Source organism: Psammomys obesus, unplaced genomic scaffold (genome assembly GCF_907164565.1).
Source record: "Psammomys obesus unplaced genomic scaffold, mPsaObe1.curated_primary_1811, whole genome shotgun sequence".
NCBI lineage: Eukaryota > Metazoa > Chordata > Mammalia > Rodentia > Muridae > Psammomys > Psammomys obesus.
In genome coordinates, this window is record NW_026596091.1 from 22,289,513 (window position 1) to 22,297,030 (window position 7,518).

Sequence of the window (7,518 nt, forward strand, 5' to 3'; positions counted from 1 at the left end):
CAACAATTAATAAATGGGAACTCCTAAAACTGAAAATTTTCTGTAAAGCAAAATACACTGTCAACAGAACAAAATAACAGCCTATAGACTGGGAAAGGATCTTCACCAACCCTACATCTGATAGAGGGTTAATATCCAGAATATATAAAGAACTCAAGAAATTAGACACCAACAAACAAAATAATCTAAAATATGGCACAAAGGTGAGCAGAGAATTCTCAACAGAGGAATTTCAAATGGTAGAAAAACACTTAAAGAAATGCTCAGTATCTTTAGTCATCAGGGAAATGCAAATCAAAACAACTCTGAGATTCCATCTTACACTAAACAGAATGGCTAAGTTCAAAAACTCAAGTGACAACACATGGTAGACAGGATGTGGAGAAAGGGGAACCTCCATTGCTGGTGGGAATGTAAACTTGTACAACCATTTTGGAAACCATTCTGGTATTTTCTTGGAAAATTGGGAATAGAGCTACCTCAAGATTCAGGTATACCACTCCTGAGCATATGCTCCAAAGGTACGCCACCATTCACAGAGGACATCTACTCAACTATGTTCATCACAGCTTTATTTGTAATAGCCAGAATTTGGAAACGGCCTATATATCCCTCAGTGGAGGAATGGATAAAAAAGAAATCGTGGTACATTTGCACAGTGTAATCCTATTCAGCCATTAAAAACAAGGAAATTATGAAATTTGCAGGCAAATGGTTGTACCCCATTTTTTAATTGGATAATTTGATTTGCTTTTTTTTGTTGTTGTTGTTTATATATATTCTTTATTTTTTTGTATTTTATTTTTTTCTTATCACTTACATTTTATTAACTCTGTACCCCAGCCATGTCCCGATCCCTCATTCCCTCCCAGTCCCTCCCTCCCTCCTCTCCACCGTGCCCCTTGCCAAGTCCACTGATAGGGGGGACCTCCTCCCCATTCATCTGATCCTGTTTTATCAGGTATCTTCAGGACTGGCTGCAAAGCTCTCCTCTGTGGCCTCACAGGACTGCTCCTCCCTTGGGGGGTGGGGAGGCCAAAGAGCCAGCCATTGAGTTCCTGTTAGAAATAGTCCTTGTTCCCCTCACTATGGGAAACCAATTGGTTACTGAGCTACCACAGGCTACATCTGAGCAGAGGTTCTAGGTTACATTCATACATGGTCCTTGGTTGCATGTCAGTCTCAGAAAAGACCCTGTGCCCAGATATCTTTGGCCCTTGTGGAGCTCCTATCCTTTCCTCATCAGACTAACTCCCCTTCTTTCTTATGATTCCCTGTACTCTGCCAAAGGTTTGGTCATGAGTCTTTGCTTTGAAAACACTGCTAGCTAGAGTCTTTCCAATGCGCTCAGTAGACTCCTGTCAATGTTCAATGTGCATCCCATCTGTCTTTCTAAACGAGGATTGGTCATCTTACCCCATGTCCGCTCTCTTGATTATCTTTTTTAGGTGTATAGATTTCATTATGTTTATTATATCTTATAGGTCTATATAAGTGAGTATATACCGTGTTTGTCTTTCTCCTGGGATATTTCACTCAGGATGATCTTTTCTAGATCCCACCATTTGCCTGCAAATTTCATGATTTCCTCCTTTTTGATTGCTGAGTAATATTCCATTGTGAAAAATACCACAATTTCTGTACCCATTCCTCCGTTGATGGACATCTGGGTTGTTTCCAGGTTCTGGCTGTTACAAATAAGGCTGCTATAAACATGGTTGAGCGAATATCCCTTTTGTATACTTGAGCAAATTTTGGTTATATACCTATCAGTGGTATAGCTGGGTCTTGAGGAAGCACTATTCCTAATTGTCTTAGAAAGCACCAGATAGATTTCCAGAGTGGTTGTACCAGTTTACATTCCCACCAGCAGTGGAGGAGGGTTCCCCTTTCTCCACAACCTCTCCAACATGTGTTGTCCCTTGAGTTTTTCATTTTGGCCATTCTGATGGGTGTAAGGTGATATCTCAGCGTCGTTTTGATTTGCATTTCCCTGATGGCTAATGAGGATGAGCATTTCTTTAAGTGTTTCTCTGCCATTCGATATTCCTCTGTTGAGAATTCTCTGTTTAGCTCTGTTCCCCATTTTTTAAGTGGATTACTTGGTTTGCTGCTTTTCAGCTTCTTTAGTTCTTTGTATATACTCGATATTAGTCCTCTGTCAGATAAAGGATTAGTGAAGATTCTTTCCCAATCTGTAGGCAGGAGTTTTGTTTTGATGACAGTGTCCTTTGCTTTACAGAAGCTTTTCAGTTTCATGAGGTCCCATTTATTGATTGTTGATCTTAGAGCCTGTGCTGTTGGTGTTCTGTTCAGGAAGTTGTCTCCTGTGCCAATGAGTTCTAGGCTGTTCCCCACATTTTCTTCTAACAGATTTAGAGTATCTGGTTGTATGTTGAGGTCTTTGATCCACTTGGACTTTAGTTTTGTACAGGGTGATAAATATAGATCTATTTTCATTTTTCTGCATGTGGACATCCAGTTGGACCAGCACCATTTGTTGAAGATGCTGTCTTTTTTCCATTGAATGGTTTTGGCTTCTTTGTCAAATATCGAGTATTCATAGGTGTGTGGGTTTATTTCTGGATCTTCTATGCAGTTCCGTTGATCCTCCTTTCTGTTTTTATGCCAATACCATGCAGTTTTTATTACTATTGCTCTGTAGTACAACTTGAGATCGGGGATGGAGATACCTCCAGATGATATGTTGTTGTACAGGATTGTGTTGGAGATTCTGGGTTTTTTGTTTCTCCATATGAAGCTGAGAATCTTTATTTCAAGGTCTTTAAAGAATTCAGTTGGTATTTTGATGGGAATTGCATTGAATCTGTAGATTGCTTTTGGCAGGATGGCCATTTTCACAATGTTAATCCTACCAATCCATGAGCACGAGAGATCTTTCCATCTTCTGAGATCTTCAATTTCTTTCTTCAGAGACTTGAAGTTTTTCTCAAACAGGTCTTTCACTTGCTTGGTTAGTGTCACCCCAAGTTACTTTATGTGGTTAGTGGCTATAGTGACAACAAGGGTGTTGTTTCCCTAATTTCTTTCTCGGCCCTTTTGTCTTTGGTATACAGGAGGGCTTCTGATTTTTTTGAGTTGATTTTGATTCCTGCCACTTTGCTGAAAGTGTTTATCAACTGGAGGAGTTCTCTGGTTGAATTTTTGGGGTCGCTCATATATACTATCATATCATCTGCAAATAGTGACACTTTGATCTCTTCCTTTCTGATTTGTATCCCCTTGATCTCCTTTAGTTGTCTTATTGCTCTGGCTAGAACTTCAAGTACTATGTTGAAGAGGTAGGGAGAGAGTGGGCAGCCTTGTCTTGTCCCTGATTTCAGTGGGATTGATTTAAGTTTCTCTCCATTGAGTTTGATGTTGGCTATCAGCTTGCTGTATATTGCCTTTACTATGTTGAGATATGTGCCTTGTATTCCTGATCTCTCCAAGACTTTAAACATGAATGGGTGTTGGACTTTGTCAAATGCTTTTTCAGCATCTAAGGAGATGATCATGTGGTTTTTCTCCTTCAGTTTGTTTATGTGGTAGATTACATTGATGGATTTCCATATGTTGAACAACCCTTGCATGCCTGGGATGAAGCCTACTTGGTCGTGGTGGATGATATCTTTGATGTGTTCTTGGATTCGGTTTGCAAGTATTTTATTGTGTATTTTTGCGTCAATGTTCATAAGAGAGATAGGTCTGAAGTTCTCTTTTTTTGTTGGGTCTTTGTGTGGTTTAGGTATCAGGGTGACTGTTGCTTCATATGAGTTTGGTAATGTACCTTCTGTTTCTATTTTGTGGAATAGTTTGAGGAGAATTGGTGTGAGCACTTCTTTGAAGGTCTGGTGGAATTCTGCGCTGAAACCATGTGGCCCAGGGCTTTTTTTTGAGGGGAGACTGTGACTGACTGCTTCAATTTCCTTGGGGGATATAGGGCTGTTCAGTCTTTCTACCTGATCTTGACTTAATGTTGGAAGATGGAATCTATCAAGAAAATTGTCCATTTCATTTAGATTTTCAAATTTTGTAGCATATAGGCTTTTGTAGTATGACCTAATGATTGTTTGAATTTCCTCTGTGTCTGTAGTTATGTCACCCTTTTCATCTCTGATTTTGTTGATTTGGATAGATTCTCTCTGCTTTTTAGTTAGTTTGGCTAAGGGTTTGTCTATCTTGTTGATTTTCTCAAAGAACCAGCTTTTTGTTTCATTGATTCTTTGAATAGTTTTATTTGTTTCTAATTGATTGATTTCAGCCCTGAGTTTGATTATTTCCAGCCTTCTGCTCCTCTTGGGTATATCTGCTTCTTTTTTTTCTAGGGTTTTCAGTTGGGCCATTAAGTTGTTTGTATGTGATGTTAGGAATTTCTTCTTTCAGGCACTTAGTGCTATAAATTTTCCCCTGAGCACTGCTTTCGATGTTTCCCATGAATTTGGGTATGTTGTACCTTCATTTTCATTGAATTCTAGGAAGTCTTTAATTTCTTTCTTTATTTCTTCCTTGACCCAGCTGTCATTGTGTAGTAAGTTGTTCAGTTTCCATGTACCTGTAGGCAGTTTGTTATTTCTGTTGTTGTTGAGGTCCAGCTTAAGTTCATGGTGGTCAGATAGAATACAAGGGATTATTTCAATATTTTTGTATCTGTTGAGGCTTTCTTTATGACCAACTATATGGTCTATTTTGGAGAACGTTCCATGTGGTGCTGAAAAGAAGGTATACTCTTTTGAGTTTGGATGAAAAGATCTGTAGACGTCTATTAGGTCCATTTGATTTAGGGTCTCTGTAAGTGTTTTTATTTCCCTATTTGTTTTCTGTCTAGTTGATCTGTCCCTTGGTGAGAGTGGAGTGTTGAAGTCTCCCACTATTAGGGTTTTAGGATCAATGTGTGATTTAAGCTTTAATATTGTTTCATTTACGAATGTAGGTACTCTTGTATTTGGGGCATAGATATTCAAAATTGTGATGTCCTCTTGGTGGATTTTTCCTTGATGAGAATATAGTGGCCGTCCTTATCTTTTTTGATTAACTTGGGTTGAAAGTCTATTGTATTAGATATTAGGATGGCTACTCCCGCTTGTTTTCTGGAACCATTTGCTTGAAAGACATTTTTCCAGCCCTTTACTCTGAGGTAGTGTTTATCTTTGTTGCATAGGTGTGTTTCTTGGATGCAACAGAATGATGGATCCTGTTTCTGCAACCATTCTGTTAGTCTATGTCTTTTAATTGGGGAGTTGAGTCCGTTGAAGTTGATGGAAACTAGTGACCCGCAATTGTTACTTACTTTAAATGTGGTGTTGGTGGTGTCACTGAGTTTCATTGCTTGTCTTCTTTTGGTTTTTATGTTGTGTAGTTATCTATTTCCTCTGTTTCCTTCAATGTAATTGTTTTCTTTGGTTTGGAGTTTCCCTTCTAGTAACTTCTGTAGAGCTGGGTTACTATGTAGATATTGTTTAAATTTGGTTTTGTCTTGGAATATCTTGAATTCTTCGTCTATGTTGATTGAAAGTTTTGATGGGTATAGTAGTCTGGGTTGGAATCTGTGGTCCCTTAAGGACTGTATGATATCTGTCCAGGCCCTTCTGGCTTTCATAGTTTCTGTTGAGAAGTCTGGTGTGATTCTGATAGGTCTACCTTCATATGTTACTTGGCCTTTTTCCCTTGCTGCTTTTAGAATTTTTTTTGTTTTGTAGGTTCAGTGTTTTGACTATGATGTGACGTGAAGAATTTCTTTTCTGGTCTAGTCTACTTGGTGTTCTGTAGGCCTCTTGTATGTTTATGGCCATCTCCTTCTTTAAGTTGGGAAAGTTTTCTTCTATAATTTTCTTGAAAATATTTTCCGGACCTTTGAGCCTGATGTCTTCTTTTTCTTCTACTCCTATTATTCTTAGGTTTTGTCTTTTCATGGTGTCCTTGATTTCTTGGATGTTTTGTGTTTGGAACTTTTCTGATTTTATTTTTTCTTTGAGAGACGTGTCAATTTCCGCAAGTGTATCTTCGGCTCCTGAGATTCTTTCTTCCATTTCTTGTATTCTGTTGGTGATGCTTACCTTTGTAGTGCCTGATCTTTTCTCTATGTTCTCCAGCTCCTAGTTTTTCTCTATTTGTGTTTTCTTTATTGATTCTAATTCTGTTTTCATGTCTTGCACCATTTCCTTCATCTGTTTGAATGTGGACTCCTGCTTTTCAATGATAGCTTCTATTTTTTTGTCCGTTTCCTCTCTATGTATCACTAATTGTGCCTCTATTTCTTTGGGTATAATTGCCTGTATTTCTATGAGAGCTTTGTTTATTTTTTCTTTATTTGCCTTCATTTGTGTGGACATTTCTTTGAGAGCTTTGTGCATTTCTTCTCTGTTTGCCTCAATTTTCGTGGTCATTTCTCTGAGAGCACGATATGTTTCCTCTTGGTTAGTCTCGATTTCTTTGGTTATTTCTCTGAGGGCTTTGTTCATTTCATCTCTATGGGCCTCTAGTAGCTGAAGAAACATAGTTTTGAGGTCTTTTTCTTGTATATCTAGTGATTTGAAGTGTCCATTGTTTTGTGGGGTTGCTGGTGAGGTCATTGTGTCCTGATTTTTGTTGGGAGTGTTCTTACGTCTGCCTCTAGCCATCTGGTTATTTATAATTCTCACTGGTTGTTCCTTGAGATTGTAGTTTGGGCTATGATCCTCTCTTTCTGTTTTCTGGACTGTTTTTTCAGGAAGATGAGAGAGGTTCACTGCTTTGGGAGTGTGCACTGTGTTTTCAGTTTTGCCTAAGTAAAGAATGTGATGCTGGCGCTATTCGCATGCGCTTTTAGCGGGCGCAGTGTGCATGCGCGGATTCTCTGACTATTGCAGTGGCCTGCAAGCCACTATTACGCAGTTCTGACTGAGATCCAGGGATTGTTTGCCTGGATTACCCTAGTGGACCCACAAGGCAGAGGCTTCACTGTTGGGGTCGCTATCCCAAGAATCCCTCTGATGCCCACACTAGGAGTGTGGGTGCCAGGGATCTCATCTGGTTGCTTCTGTGTAGAGGCCCTGGGTCTGGGGCAATCTCTCCCTAGAAGGCTCACTCACTCTCTTGCAGGACCAGTTGGAATGCACAGAGGTTCCCCTTGGTCACTACTCTCTGTTTTGGTCCTGCTGCGGAAGTACACGGGTAGGGTAGGCTATCAGTCAGCTCTGTGACACTGTAGCCGCAGAACTCGGTGTCCACCTTTCCTGTGTGCTGCCTCTTTGTCCTTTCCCTCTGCCAGGAGGGGTTATGTTGACTGGTCCCTGGGTGGCGCGGGAAAGAGTTAGGGTGAGTGTACTCAATCCCAGATCCCGGGCCCAGATCTCTCTTTCAGAAGCAGCCTAGCGGTAGAATCTATGTTTGCTGATCCCAAGAGAGTACCGGGTAGGGTTGAGTGTCTTCAGATCCAGAGCTTGGGTTTCTCTGCTAGGGTCCGCTGGAGAGAGGGTGCTGTGTCCTTGGCAGGCTGCCTCTCTGTCCTTCCCCTCTGACCTTCTCCTCTGCTAAGGC